At 39.6% G+C, this 15,742-nt stretch overlaps 1 protein-coding gene across 2 annotated transcripts in view; it reads left to right on the plus strand.

Moving 5' to 3' along the window:
- Positions 1–15,742, plus strand: part of VWC2L (von Willebrand factor C domain containing 2 like) — a 167,484-nt gene that overhangs the window by 81,499 nt on the left and 70,243 nt on the right. The gene's annotated exons all lie outside the window — the stretch shown is intronic.

Consider the following 15,742-nt stretch of genomic DNA (forward strand, 5'->3'; position numbering starts at 1 on the left):
TTATTAGGGTAAAAGGCTGCTGAGAGTAGTTTAGCTGTGTATCTGAGAAGAAGAAACAGCCTTTATCCATCCAGTTTCTGCCACAAATAGCTGAATGGAACTTTCAGAGGCAAATGAATATAGAGTAAATCTTGAGCTGATGGTATATTTGGGAAAGATTAGTCGGATCCCTAGGGCATGGATGCAGCCAAGCTCCAGGAGCAGACCTGGGCTTGTCAAGAATCACTCTTCTTACATCCTCTTCTCCTTCTCGGTTTCTCAAGCCATAATGGTAAAAACATAACCTCTGATAGCGACCAGCTTCATGTGCTTCAGGTAGGCACATGAAAAAAGACTAGATATAAATCTTTTTTTGTTTGTTTCCAATTACAAATTTCTAGGAATGTTTTCTGATTGGTTCTCTGCAGATCGTATCCCTACCATGACCGTTCAGTTGAGCCAATCATGTCACAAGATACTGGCTACGAGGAGTCTCATTATATTGTATGGATGAGGGAGGGAGGAGGATCAAGCCTGAGAGACTGGGGGGGGGGTAAAGGGGCAGGAAATAGGACTGGGCAGTCAACCAAATGAGTAACTACTACTGAGACTCATTAGAAGGATATTAAAGGAAATACTCCCCAGCTGTATTTCCCTATGGCACTATGTAAGTGCCAGACGGAAGAAGAGGAATCTGCAAAGAAATTTACAAAAGAAGAACTTCAAGTACATGTGATGCCCAGGAAAGCAAGAGACTCGAAAAGTAGAAGGGCCCAAGCACTTGAATGATGCATAGAGGGAAGTCAAAAATAGAGGGAATAAGTCAAGAGTTGGAATCAAGGCCAATCGACCGCATGCTTTAAGACTTATTTATTTATTTTGGGGGGGAGAGAGAAAAATCTCAAGCAGACTTCCTGCTGAGCTTACAGCCCAAAAGGGCTTGATCCCACAACCCAGAGGTCATGATCTGAGGTGAAATCAAGAGTCTGATCCTTAACCAACTGAGGTGAAATCAAGAGTCTGATCCTTAACCACCTCATGATCTGAGGTGAAATCAAGAGTCTGATCCTTAACCAACCATATACTTTTAAAAGCTGCTCCATAGAGGCGCCTGGGTGGGCTCAGTGGGTTAAAGCCGCTGCCTTTGGCTCAGGTCATGATCTCAGGGTCCTGGGATCGAGCCCCACATCGGGCTCTCTGCTCAGCGGGGAGCCTGCTTCCTCCTCTCTCTCTGCCTGCCTTGGTATTACTTGTATCTCTGTCTGTCAAATAAATAAATCTTTAAAAAAAAAAAAAAGCTGCTCCATAGTGATGAGGACAAATATCATAAACATGATGCTAAGTGAAAGAAGTCAAATACAAAGGCCATATGTTGCATGATTTCATTCCTATGAAATTTCAGAATAGGTAAATCCATACAGAGAGCAGACTAGCTGTTGCCACATGGGGGATGGGTGGGGACAAAGAATAACCACTTAAAGGTAGGGGTTTCTTTTAAGGGGAATGAAAATGTTCTGCAATCAGTGGTAAAGACAGAGCAAACTTACAAATGCACTAGAAGCCACTGAATTGTACACTTTAAAATGGTTAAAATGGTGAATTTTATGTTATCTGAATTTTACCTCAAATTTTTGAAAAACTATAGCCTGTGAAAGCATGGCAAATGATATGGCTGTGGTTTGGGGAGGGAAGGAGATTTAAAAAAAAAAAAAATGCGAGAATCTTGAATGTATTACCTGTCCACTGAAGGACACAGTAAGTAGGGCAGAATTAAATATGCAAAAGAAAGGGGTAATGTTTGATTCTTTGGCCTGACTGGATAAGGATACTTAGGATGAACAGCAGAAGTAACCAGTTAAACTGGGACAGGAGAAAAGATACCTTCTCCACCAGGGAACAGGAGAGGATGAATCCTAAGCCAAAATGTTGAGAGGAGAAGGACAGTGAATTAAAGAAACATCTCTGCTTTTCTTTAATAAAATAAAGAATATGGGCTTTAGGATAACCATTTTAGAATCACAGAATGCTCCAAAATATTTGAGTAAATTTTCTCAGCTCTGTCATTAACTAGGAAGCTGAAATAATATTCCCTGGATTATGAATTTCCCTTCATGCCCTGAGATCTTTCTCACCTAATTCTAAGGAACAACATCACATAGAGGAAAGAGAAGAACTTTGGAGTCAGATAAAAGTAAGTTGGAATCCCAGTTCCATTACTTACAGTACCTTGGACACATTAATTAACCTTCTGATTTTTATTCCCATATGTATGAAATAGGGAAAATGATATCTACTTTTTAGTGACCACACTTCCTGGCCCAATAATAGGCATATAACAGGATTCCTTCTCCTCTTTTCCTCTTGCATTCCAACTTGACTTTCTAGTTCCTTCCCAATTATGAAATAGCTGAACTTGTAGAAATCTGGCAACTGATAAAAAGTTATTGTTTTTATTTGACATTGTTTTCGTCAAAGATATAAAAGGAAGAATAGCATGACTCAAAATACTTTAGGGTTTCAGGAATATAATATCAGAGGGATAAAAGTAAGCATTATGACAGCTAATCTTAGAAAATTAAACATGATGAACAAATCAAAGAGGAAGAAGTCAAGGAGTGACTTTCTGTGTGTAGTTCTGGGATGCACACTATGACATGAGGTGACCTACTAAGCAGCATAAAGCCTCTTGGCAGCAAGAGGGCATGTGATGACTATCCCCAGAGATAGGGGCTGGTATCAGGTATACACGGCACTCAGAATGTGATGTGTGACAATGGGGAACAGATGTTCAAAGAACTCCACAGTCCATCAACCATGACCACAAAAGGCTATTACAAAGGAGGTGCTGCTGTGACAAGTGCCTTCTCTCGTGACATTTGTTGGCAGCGCTCCTGAGGAGCTGTCAGCTTAGAACAACAATACATCAAAGAGCTCTACAAAATCAACAGTTCAGTTCCATAGAATACTGTATCTGTGAGACATACAGAACAGCCAGAGCCCAGAAAAGACAACCAAGGAAGAAAATCAAGGAGTTTGTGGTGAATGAATGTGGTGTTCAGTTATCTTGCGTAATTTTTTTTTTTTTTGGCAAGTTGAATATTACGGTGCATCAAAGGAACTTGTAATTTAAAGAAGCCACCCATAGGTACTATGAATTATTAACTTTAAATAATCATTTTTCCCTAATTTTGAGTCTTGCTATGCTTTATATATCAGTCAGTGTTTCTTAGGTTTTGCTGTTGTAACAATCAAAGCCCTCATCTCAGGAGTTTACAACAAGTTCCTTGCTCACATACATGTTGGATGTGAGTTGGCTATGACTCTGATTCTCATCATTTCTTCACACTGAAGTAAAGGCTGAAGGAATACTCCCTATCTGGGATGTATGCTTTTCTTGGCAGAGGAGAGAGAAAACAATGGCAGAACAAACTGATGGCTCTGCTTGTACATGGGACTCATCACTTCCACTCACGTTTTATTGGTCAAAGCAAATCACCTAGCCAAACCTGTGTCAATGAGGAAGGGAAATAGAATTGTTTTACTGTTCAAACTACGGCTATTCATTGTCAGAGGGAGACCATTAAGGACTATATTAAAATCTATCATATTTTCCTAAAGTGGTACACACACACACACACACACACACACACACACACACACATGTTTGACTTTAAAAGTTATACTAACTCAGGTTAGATCAGGCTAGCCTCTGTGAGAAAACCAGGAAAGATGTAATAATATCTTGCCATGTCAGAAGAGTATCTCTGAAGAACTTAATGACTTAATGACTTCGGAGAGGAAGGGTTCACATAAGTATAAATAGTTCAACAGTATTATTCCTATTAACCCATAGACCATAAAATTAGGCAGCCATCTCTGTGCAAATGACAAAACCCAACTCCAAGTTAATGACAGCCAAAGGAAAACTATTATCTCAGAGGACTAAAACACCCAAGCATAGTTGTAGTTTTATGCATGGCTAGACCCAGGGACCCAGAAATAACTTAAGGATTCTGTGTCTTTGTCCTTCTGTGTTTTGGCCCTTCTTGCCTCTCTGTTACCTTTATTCTTAGGCATGCTTCCGACTCCCGTCAATTTCTTGAGGCAAAGACCACACTAGCAGTTTCATATCCCAATCTAGCAACATAGTGGAAAAAAGGGACTATCTTTCTAATAGCTCTGGCAAAATTTCCAAGAAGGATCTATTTGTTTCAGCCCTAGTGATGTGTCCATCTCTGAAATCAGAAAGAGTACTCTGAGATCAGCTGGACTCTTGATTACCAGTCCAGCTAAGGTGTGAGAGCAAGGGGTAGGCGTGGGAAGGTCACATGGGTCTCCTGGATTGAATACAATTGTTACAGAGATGACATAGAGATTGTTCCCCAAGAAGATGCTGGGCAGAAAACAAACAAATAAGCAAGTAAAATACATCTTCTATCCTACCTGTAAATATTTCTGAAGTGAGGTTATCCCTTAATCTACTTACCGCATGTCATTCATTTCTTTCATTCTGTCTCTACAGTGAACCAACCTGTCTAGTACACCAATTCCTAAATAAGCTAAAGAACTAACATACAACCAAATCCTACAACCTTATTCCTAATTTTCTAAAGTTCAAAAGGAAATCAGTGGAGAGGTCCTGTCTCTTTTGCTATAGCTATTATATTTTATGCTAAATGCATCTACCATTAGCCTTATTAGTGCATGATAAGACTGTAGTAGGCTTACTTAGCATAACTTCATTCCCATATGAGCAGGGAATACTGTAAATTGCTTATCTAAGGCTTTGTTTCTTGCTACAATGCCTTCAATTATTTATCCAGTCCTAAGTGTTATAAAATATTATAATTTATTCTCATAGACATGAAATAAAGTACTTCTCAATTATTCTGGCTTGAATTTTTTTTTCTTTTTTTTAGCAAAGCAAACTGCTTTCCTATGCAGAGTAAGCACAGGGCTGTTAGGATGACTTAAGACAGATAAACATTGCCAACCACACTGCCAAAAGCTTTTCAGCAGCGTACCAAACAATAAAACTCCACTCTGTGTGGTGCTGAAGAATTTCTCACTTGAGGATCAGGAATGACTTTGACCTTCACCCTCTCTGAGCCAGTCTTCCTTAATGCCTCACATGTGTGAGTCTCTTTCCTTTGGGGGGAAAATCTCTCAGCTCCTCTTGGAGTCTCAAAGTCTCTTCAGATCAGCTTTGTTTGCCACTTCCTCCAGAAGTTCTTAAAGTCAAATCAGAAATTAAAGTTTATCAGAAACTAAGCAGGTGTTGTCTGCTTCAAGACTTGAATGTGCTTAAAATTCATCCTTGAAATGTTATACAACTATGTTTTTTATAGCACTAGGTACTTTTTTTTGAGTTTCTAATTCAGTGTCTTGGGTGTTTTCTTCTTGTTTTTCCTTTCAAGGGCATACTTCAAGTAGAAAAACTTTCCGGAAAAGTGACAAATACACTACTGCTCTCGTTTTCCCATTAAATGAAGTTTTTATCTAGAACAAGTCTAAGATTTTCAAGGCCTTTAGTTATTTCTCAGCTATTGTCTAATATATCATCTTCTTTAGCCGGTGCTTTTGAAGTGGTCTGGTTTATCTAGAATTCTCATAAACAACCAAATATCTCATACCTTAATGGTGATGACTAGTCTAATGGTTGTTCTTATGTTTTACTTTTTTTATATTAACCTGCCTTTGTAATTCTCTGGATTAAGGAAATATTCTGCTAATACTTTCTTAAAGAGAAATAAATAGAGCCTGATGGTAGTTACGGCAGTAAAAACAGATGCTATTCAGGAACTATTTCCCTAGAGGAAAAGAGACTTCAGGATAGAACTGGCTTCAATCCCAAATACAAGATGGACAGGTGGGAATTTCTAAGGTTGCATGAAGGCGGGAAGGGCTGGGAAGGAGGTCAGTGAATGGAATATTACTAGAGGGAAACATGAAATGTGATGGGAGGATCTCTGGCTAAACTTGACAAGATTCTTGCTAAATGCAAACCAAATAGCACCTGGGAGAATTGGGGAATGGGAAATTTGATGAGAAATGGACAAAAGGCCCAGTTGAAAAGAAGGTTCACAGGAGTCTGAGTGAAGTCTGGTCAAGGAGGGCGTTTTTGTCGATTCTTTCCTCCCACTGTGAAGTCACCAAGACTCATAGAAATTAAGTGGCAAAGGCTACAGAGCCAATGCCTGCTCCCCGTCACTTGCTGACCCCTCACTGTAGCTTTTCCACCTCCATTTGCCACTTTCAGTGCTGAGCCAGCCATGACGCTAAGTGCCTGACCCGTAAGTATTTGCTTTGTTTCCCTCAGAGAACTGTGAGCTTCTTGAAGGCAAGGATTGTGCTTTCACATTGCTGTTCCATCTAAAATGCCAGGGGCTCCTGGGTGGCCTACTCAGTTAAGGGTCTGACTCCTTGTTTCCGCTCAGGTCATGAGCTCAGGTTCATGGAATCAAGCCCCGCCTTGGGCTCTGCGCAGTGGGGAGTCTGCTTGAGATTCTCTCCCCCAGCCCTTGCCCCTCCTCCTCCCCCCACATTCTCTCTCTAAAATAAATAATCTTTAAAAAATAAAATAAAATAAAATGCCAGAGTAGCTTCTCAAAAAACACTTCTTCGTTCAAATGCTTTCATTTTTCTGTTTATTTGCTGAGACAATGAATCCAGGGGCTCTTTCAAAGCTCAGTTTTGCTCAGTCAGTTGAGCAGCATTTGGGCGCACCCTCCAGACGACCTCACTGCCCTGCTAGTTTAGTGGGACAACCTTTCGGATGACCTAATCTCTTCTTGTTTCAGTTTCCTCACCCGTCAAATGAGAACCAGTAGACTTCCAACAATATATTTCCCCCATCTACCACATGGGTCTTATTGTGAATGTGAAATTTTCTCTGTCAAAATATTTGGTAATCTTGAAAATGCCATGACCATTTTTCCTAAAAAGAATGCAAGCACCTGGAACATTCACATTCAAACCCCATCATCTTCCACATAAGGGATACAAGTTTGAAAAGCTGCATGACCTGTTTCTGAAATCCTCATGACCAGCTTCCGAGCATAAAAATGACAGGAAGTAATATTTCAAAAAAGCCAACAGGGGCACCTGGGTGACTCAGTGGGTTAAGCTGCTGCCTTCCACTCAGGTCATGATCTCAGGGTCCTGGGATCGAGCCCCATGTCGGGCTTTCCGCTCGGGCTTTCTGCTCAGCGGGGAGCCTGCTTCCCTCTTTCTCTCTCTCTCTCTGCCTGCCTCTCTGCCTGCTTGTGATCTTTCTCTGTCAAATAAATAAATCAAATAAATAAATAAAATCTAAAAAAAAAAAAAGCCAACCAAGTCAGTTCACATATTTCACAAACTGAGTATCTCACGTATTTGAAAATAAAGATGCACTAGAAGGCCTTCAGGCACGTGAAACATCTTCCTCTCCATGACTTGGTTTTAAATTTACGCAAGACACCAGGCATCTTCACACAGACCGTGACACCTGGGGGCCGTACTGTATTATTTTACAAATATCAGCTATGCTTCAGTCCCCAGTCCTGTCAATCTACAAGAGCACAAGCTTTTGGAGCGTTGATAGATCCTTAATTAATTGGCTGTTTCTAAGAACATGTTCACCATTCTGCTTCATCCACTTTGGGGTTTGATTTCACTACTACAGAGCAAAGATGTTTCTAACTAGAGCACTTGATTTCCCAAAGGAAGCCTGGTTGAAGAGAAATCCTATGCAGTTGTATATTGTTGCTTAAAGTCGTTGCTGACCGATTACATCTTCAATAATGGAGTGATGTTTTCATTTAAACAAAAAGTATACCTTTCTCACCCATTTATTCTAAAAGTGCACTTCTTTCAAGTTCTCTTCTCACCAGGTACTTGGTTCTCAATGAAAACTTGGTGGTAATAATGCCTAATAGTATTCACAATATGGCCTGTAGTTCACCGGGAATAGAGGTACATTTTTACAGTCCTCAGTATTACATGTGCGGATTTGTATATTTTGGTCTTTTCATGTCTTGCTACAATCTTTCCTTTAATTGTGCTAATTATAGAGCACTAAAAGATCATATTTCTCTGAGGGGAAAAGAGAGTGTTCCGCGTTAAGGTGAAATGCAGATTTCCCATTAAAAGGCAAATTCTACATTTCAAAAGGTTGAATAGGCTCATACTTAACAGAATCCCAGCTGGCTAAATTTAGAGCACTGGAAAAGATCCAATTCAAGAATAGTCTTTGGATTTAGGCCTGTAACATTTTTATCTGATAGTGTATTGGAAAGAAAAAAAAAAACATTCATTTTAAGCTCTTGCCTTTCCACATATTGTTCTTCTGTGATAGGCGAATTGGTGTTGATCATGGTGTTGGCCTCAAAACCACTGCTTCCTCTGAGTGGTCTATTTCAGTTGTATTTTGCCAGTTTAAGAGGCTTCTGTTCGCAAATCTTTACACTGAAACTATCCTCTCCTCTTTCTCTAAATGTCAAGGCCTTCCTTTTTGGGTTCACCCTGTGTTCACAGCCCATCTTTGTGCTTTTATCCTTTTTGAAAGCACGGCAGGGTCACAGGTGCCTAGGTTATCTGTACTCACTGCTGCAATTTGGAACTTTTCTTTGACAATTTTCCTACTTCCCGACTTGCGTCCAGCTCATACTCTGGCTTGAGTAATTCCCACTGTCTGTTACCAACCCCAGAATCCCAGCTGCCATTTCTGCACATCCACTCTTTATCAGTATTCCTCCAGTGTGCATCCAAATCACCAGGAGTGGTAATTAAAATGCCTATTTCTGGGCCCCAGCCCAGATCTAATGAATCAGAATCTGGGAGTGAACGCTGGAGATCTGTTATCAAATGAACTTTCTCCAGAAGATTCTGAAGTCTGAGAACTACTGCTCTCTGTTAGGTCAGACTTCTAGAAAGTTGGTAGCTTTAACTTCTGTTAAAGCTGTAGCACGGGGGTACTAGTTGAGGTAGTACTAGAGGCTAAAAGAGATTAAAAGTTGAAATCTCTGTGGCTTAACTCATAGACATGTGGGGAAAGCAGTTCTCCTCTGGAGTTTTTATGTGACTAAGACTATAGTGGCTCTGCCTTTTTCAACACATATTTCCCAAGATCACTTCACATGTCAAAATCCAGCTGGTCAACCCAGGAAAAGAGGGTGAAGGATTACCTAGAATAAAACATAAAACATAAAAAAAATGTTTATGGGCCTGTCTGGGAAGTGGCTCCCATCACTTCTGCCCATATCTCCATGACAAAAACGTAAGACTCTACCTGGAGGCCTGGGAAATACTGGGAAATGCAGGCTCTGGGCAGATGCTTCCAAGCAACCACTGTGTACCATGGACGTGCAGCAAAACTCAGCTGGACCCCTGGAATCGGCCACTAAGTGACATCCAGAGCGTAAAGAAACAGAGTGCATTTTTCCACAACACACTGTGTTGTACCAGAGACCTATTCTTCAAAGACCTCATTTCTAGAATTTCCCACCCAGGGAGAAAAGCCGGTATCCCCTCGTGGTTTATCTCCAGAACTATTTATTTCTTTTTCTTAGCATATATGCCTGACTATTTTGAAACACAGGCAGATTTTATTAAATTGTGAAAATGAGCTATATTAGTACTATGCTATCAAAAAAAATTAGTGCATGAATCTTCCAATATGTTCCTGATATTTAAAAAGAAAATTCTCCATATATACACACATATATATCATATATTATGCATATATGTGTGTACATATTCATATGTGTGTTTTGCATACGTATCTGCTACTGGGTTTTGGGGTGTGTATATAAAAAACAAAATCCAGTGACAGACGTATTTCTCATGAATGCAAACCCTTGCTTTGTGTTCATTTTTTTACTAGAGAGATACACAGTATATTCAGCCCAAGAAAATTAGGGACTATGGCCAAGTCAACATAAAGGGGATTTATGAATGCCTTCATGAGACTTTTGAGGCTTATATTTTGCCATTCTATTTCTTTCAGATAAAACTGAAGGGGAAAAATCAACAAAGTTTGAAAAACTGCCTTCTAGCTTAAACACTAACCAGTTACACAGACCAATTGTAAGAGACACATTATTTTAAGAAGCACAGCACCATTCCAAAGTTCGAAAGTGTATTTGAAGTTCTCAACCTAAAATGAGCTCTGAGTCCCATTTCTTTATACATGCATTGATTTGTGGGCAGTTTTATCAGAAAACCTTCAGAATCAAACATGCATGCATTAGTTTTACGTTTATTCATTATTAATTCAATTGTTAAATATTCATTGAGCAATGACTACATGTGAGATAATCTTCGAAGCACTGAGGAGACAATAATAAAGTAAAGAATGTCAAGAGGAAGAAGCAGAGTATGGTTAGAGAAAATGATAAGAGCTACAAATGTACAGGGAAGGATCAGAACAGGCCTGACTGAGCTGTGAACATTGGAGCAGAAATGTCTGTTCCAGGGAGGTTGTGTGCTGTGTGAATATTCACAAGAAGAGGGTATCAGGCAGAGGTGAGAGAAAGTAAAGGTCTAATGCTCTGATGGAAGAGGGTACAGGCAAACCTCGAAGATGTCGCAGCTTCAGTTTCAGACCACCACAATAAAGCCAATACCTCAATAAAGCAAGTCAGGTTCATCTTTTGGCTTCCCAGTGCATATGAAAGTTACATTTACACTACACTGTAGTCTATTAAGTGTGCAATAGCATTATGTCTAAAAAGGGTACATACCTTAATTAAAAATGCCTTATTGCTTAAAAGTACTATCTCTGAATTTTTGATTTTTAGCTTTTTGTTTAAAATGAGAAACTTGCAACTCTTCCTTTCATTTCAACACTTAAATGTTATTGTAGGGTCATTAATTGGTCTCTTTTTAATATCGTTATGTCTCAGGGAATAGGGAGACCTGAGAAGGTGTGGAGAGATGGGGGAATGGCTGGTTGGTGGAGCGATCACACACAACATTGAGTTCACTGTCCCAATGGGCATGGTTCGGGGTGCCCCAAAAGTGTTGTAATGCTAGCAGCAAAGATCACTGATCACTAACCCACCCATAGATCACCATAACAAATATAATAATGAAAAAGTCTGAAATATTACAGGAATTACCAAAACATGACACAGAGACAGAAAGTGAGCAAATGCTATCAGGAAAATGGCACCAATAGACTTGTTCGACAAAGGGCTGCCACAGACCTTCAATTCGTAAGAAACACAATATCTGCAAATTCAGCAAAGCAAAGCACCACAAAAGGAGATATGCCTGTATCTTATATGAGAAATTTCTAACATATACACATAGAAGAAATTTCTCCCATATGATTTTGAATAACTCTTCACCTACATGGCATCATCTTTCTTGCAAAAAAAATCAACTACATACTTTTTGTCTTCTCCAATAAAATGGATAATTAAGTACTATGTTCAACTGCAAAGTAATAGAAACATTAAAAAAAAAAAAAAAAGATCTTCGACAAAAAGGGTATTTTCTTTCCCTCAAGTAAACTCAAGTCAGGGAGCAGATGATGGACAGCTGGTACAAGAACCCCATACACCAGGAGACCAGTCTCCTATCTTTTTGCTTTTCCATTCTTAGTGCATGTATTTCGTGTTGAAGTTTACTTCATGGTCCCAATATGGCCACTATAGCACTAAGCATTCCCAGTAGAACAGAAGGGTAAATAATCACCCTCTCTCTGAATCTGCTCCTATCTGAATCTGCTCTCCTATCTGAATCTGCTCTCCCCTATGCCTACTGCCAGCTTGGAAGGAACTTTCCCATGAGTCCACCTAACAGCTTCTATTTACCTGTCACTGGTCAATGGTTGATATGGCTTCTTTATTTTCAGGGAAATTAGGAAATATATTTTAACCTTGATTCATGGCTCTCCTCAAGATCAGGGTTATATAAGGATAAGAAGAGAATAACAGTAGACCACTGAAACCAAGTAACCATGGTTTCAATTACAAGAAGTGGACACAAATGATCAGCCTCCATTTCATAACCAAATAGGAGTCTGAAATCTTATTACTGTGCCAATTATTTGTTGTCCCTAGGTTATATAACACCTTCCTCAATGTATTCATCACATACCCTTCATCTCTATTGAGTTCCCACACGTATCTCATCATTTGTAATCTCCTCGGCTTGTTATAATCCCTAGGGAGAACTATAAATAGCATCTCTTCCCTAAAATAATGCAGTAGCAGATGGAAGCCAACTATCATTCTCGTTCCTCATGGAGACCAAGTTAGAGGGCATGGTTTCAAGTTTATTGGCCAGTAGCTAATCTTGAATCTCAAATAATACAGGCTTTCCTACCAGCAATGGACTTCTACAGGAAAATTGCACTCCCAAAGGCAAACATGCTGCCATTCTTTACAGACTTAACAATCAGAGAAGCCACTCCACTGCCCCAGTAGCTGAGTACTTCACTGCCACTAACACCTGGAAGGAAACCTAAAGTGTGGGAAAGAAGCTCTTCCCCGCACTTGTGGTTCTGGGACACTGGTGGCCCTGGGTAATCATGCCTCTCAGAATTCACACTCACCCATGGGGTATCATTGAGGTACCAGGGGGTACCCACCACCCCATGAATCTTCCTAAACAGAAAGAATGCTTTAGCTTTAAACCTAAGCCTTAAGTTACCCTTCTGGAAAGGCCACAAGGAGAAGCTACTTTGAAAGAAGGTGAAACAGATACAGAGAAAGAGGGGTCCAGCTGTCCTAGAGTTCCAGTTAAGCCCAGCTTTCTACGGACTCACCTGCTTAAGAGCAACCACATGCATGACCACCAGCGAGATGAGAAGGACTGCCCAGCTAAGTCAGCCCAGGTGGCATGCTGGAGCAAGTAAATGAAATAATGGTTGTTTTAGATTGCTACCTTTTGGAGTGGTTTGTTACAGAACAATCAATAATGGAAGAAATAACAGCAATTAAATACTGTTATTTCTTCCATGGTACTCCTCATAGTTTCTGTCTTATCTAGTCTCAGCTTCAGTGTGTATTACCAGTAAACTTGAAATACTGGCAAGTTCTCAATAAATATTAGCTATTATGATGTAAGCCACTTTGTAAGTGGCAAATGTGAGTGTAAATATTCAGAGTAATAACCATTTTTGAGCGCTGTTTGCTGCTAGTTGCCTTTTCAAAACTCTAAGATGATACTTAGTCTTCTCAGTGATCTAAAATCGTCATTTTTATGGTCTTCTATCAATCAGTTCTGGTCTCCTCTACTTTTGTACAACACAAGGCTATACTTTGCTTTCTCTTAGAAGTTCTTGTGTGTACTGTTCCTGCTTCATATTATAAACTTCCATCTACACTGTGTGTTTCTGCGTCCCTTTCTCTTCCCTCCCATTCTCCTGCTTCCAATAAGATATTTTGTCAGACTCTAGCCATTGGGCCCTAGGTGTTGTTATTCCCATAGCCTAGTATTTCGTAGACTTTTATTTGTATGCATTGCCATAGACATTTGTCCATGTCACCTAAATAGGATGGTAATACTTGAGCAAAGTTGAGACCCAGTATTTTCCCCACTTTTGCATTTGCTAGTATTGAGAAGTCCACTGAAAGCTACTGCCTGCTTTCGTAGCTAGGCATCCAACTCTGAACATAAGAACCACCTGCAAATTATCTTCTTGTGGAGTTGTATCTTCTGAACCTCAACAAGTATTGACTTGGATTTTATCATGGTATGCCAAAGATATGATATGCTGAAGGCATCAATTTTCTGAATATTAGATTGCCAATTCTCTATGTTGATTAGTCCTGGATTCATTCTGGGCTATAGGAGAAATAGTGCCTAACATCCACAGTACTTCTATGGGCCCATGAGAAAAAAAATTTATTTCCACGAAATCAGAAGGAAAAAAATTAACTTAGTTTGATAAAAACTAATATTTAATATTAATATATTCATCTATATACCAATGTAGTAATAAAATATAATTTTAAATACTTTTTTTAATTGAGGAAGAGACCCATAAAGGCCAAAGTGCCTAGAGCACATGACGGTCATAATGTAGCCCAAGATTTGTTAAGCAAATTGTTCTCAAAATTTAGAAGGCATTAGAATTTCCTGTGATTTTTCTTTTATGTCTTCTCAACCACAATAGCAGTGATTCTGTTAAGCAAAGCTAGAATAAATCTCAGGAATCTGCATTCTTAATGATCGTTTTAGGTAATTCTGCTACACACTGAATCAGAGGAAAACTGAAGCAGCAAAAGGAAAAACAATGAAAGTTTTGCCTCTAAGGAACAGAGCTGATGAATAGGACAAATAAGATATACGTTGCTTTCTGTTATATCTTTTCTGTACCAAATGATTTGTTCCTACTCCATGCATATGCCTACTAAGAAACTATCGGCTCCAAAATCAGCAGCATCCTGGAACTCCCTTGAAATTCTCCTGTCTGTGCGTAGGTTATTCTGCAGGGCAAGAGCACAGATTCAGCGATTTTTTGGTAGTCGACTAAATTGCACACCGGTAAACAAGACATATCAGGTTAATCTCGAAAACACCTGACCTTCCAGTCCAACTGTAGCAGGGGCTGGGTACAAATAGGACCAGTTGGGTAGATGATTAAAACGCAAAACAAAACAAAACAAAACAAAAAGAAAGGCAGGTTCCAAAATAAGTAGGTGGATTCTCTTGTTAATATTGAATAGATTTGGATGCTTTCATTTCCCTAAAAGAAGGGTGAAATTAAGATGCACAAGTCAAAGAGAAAATACAAGATATTATTTGGGTTCAAATGACAATGTTGAAGCTAGCCACTGTCAACTGTGCACCCACTGGATGAATCAAAAGACTTTCAAAGCCAGACTGTTCTCCATATATTAAGTACTTAGTGTCTTCATCTGATCGCTCACTCATGAGAGGGTATGTAACAGCTGCATATGTGTGCAGTGTTTGGGGGAGCTGAAATTTATTAAGAAGTTCAACCAGATTGCCCAGCAAAAAAAGCCAGTTTCTAGCCAAGCTGATTACGCACAGGGCAGCAAATTATTCTTTAATTAAGATGAATTGAATAACCACCAAAGAATTTGTCAGGGGGCAGGGCCCGAACAAAGCTAGAAATCTTTACCCCATTATAAATAGTAACATCTTCCCTAGGAGAAACCATGATGTGTTCCACAGCATGAACTGGAATTATTGGTTATTCCCTCCAAGTCCCGGGAAATGCAATCCAGTTTTTCATGATTGCAAAGTGCCTCATAACATTCATTATTTTATCTTCACAACAAGCCTGTTGGGCAGCCTGGGGATGTGATTCCCATTTTACACAGGAGGAAACAATCAGAGAGAGATTAAGTAACTCGCCCAATGTTCCAGAATGAAAAAGGATAGACAAGTCCAATTTTGAGCTGTGAATTTCTAGCACATCATTTAGCTCATTGCTCTGCTCGCCTAAAATCCCAAAATAAATTTGACTGGTCTGAACATTTTAAAAGATATCATAATTATTTAAATTAAAGATGTCTTGATGGACTTGAATGCTATTTCTTGCCCACCCACATCCCCCTGGACATGTTCTGTGAAATTTCTTTCTCAAGGACAGTGTTGATTTAATTGGAAGGAATCATGTTCCCGTTTCCTATTTTGGCTACCACAGTACCCCCAGCCATATGCACAGTGGCCATCTGGAAAAATCCATTCCTAACTTCAGGGAGTATTGCTTCGGTCTGCCCTGAAACTGTTTACCCACTGGCACTGCTCTTCATTTTCAGAAGCAGTGTGATTTCTACTTGGGATTACTTGAGATTCTGCC

Source organism: Neovison vison, chromosome 3 (assembly GCF_020171115.1).
Source record: "Neovison vison isolate M4711 chromosome 3, ASM_NN_V1, whole genome shotgun sequence".
Taxonomy (NCBI): domain Eukaryota; kingdom Metazoa; phylum Chordata; class Mammalia; order Carnivora; family Mustelidae; genus Neogale; species Neogale vison.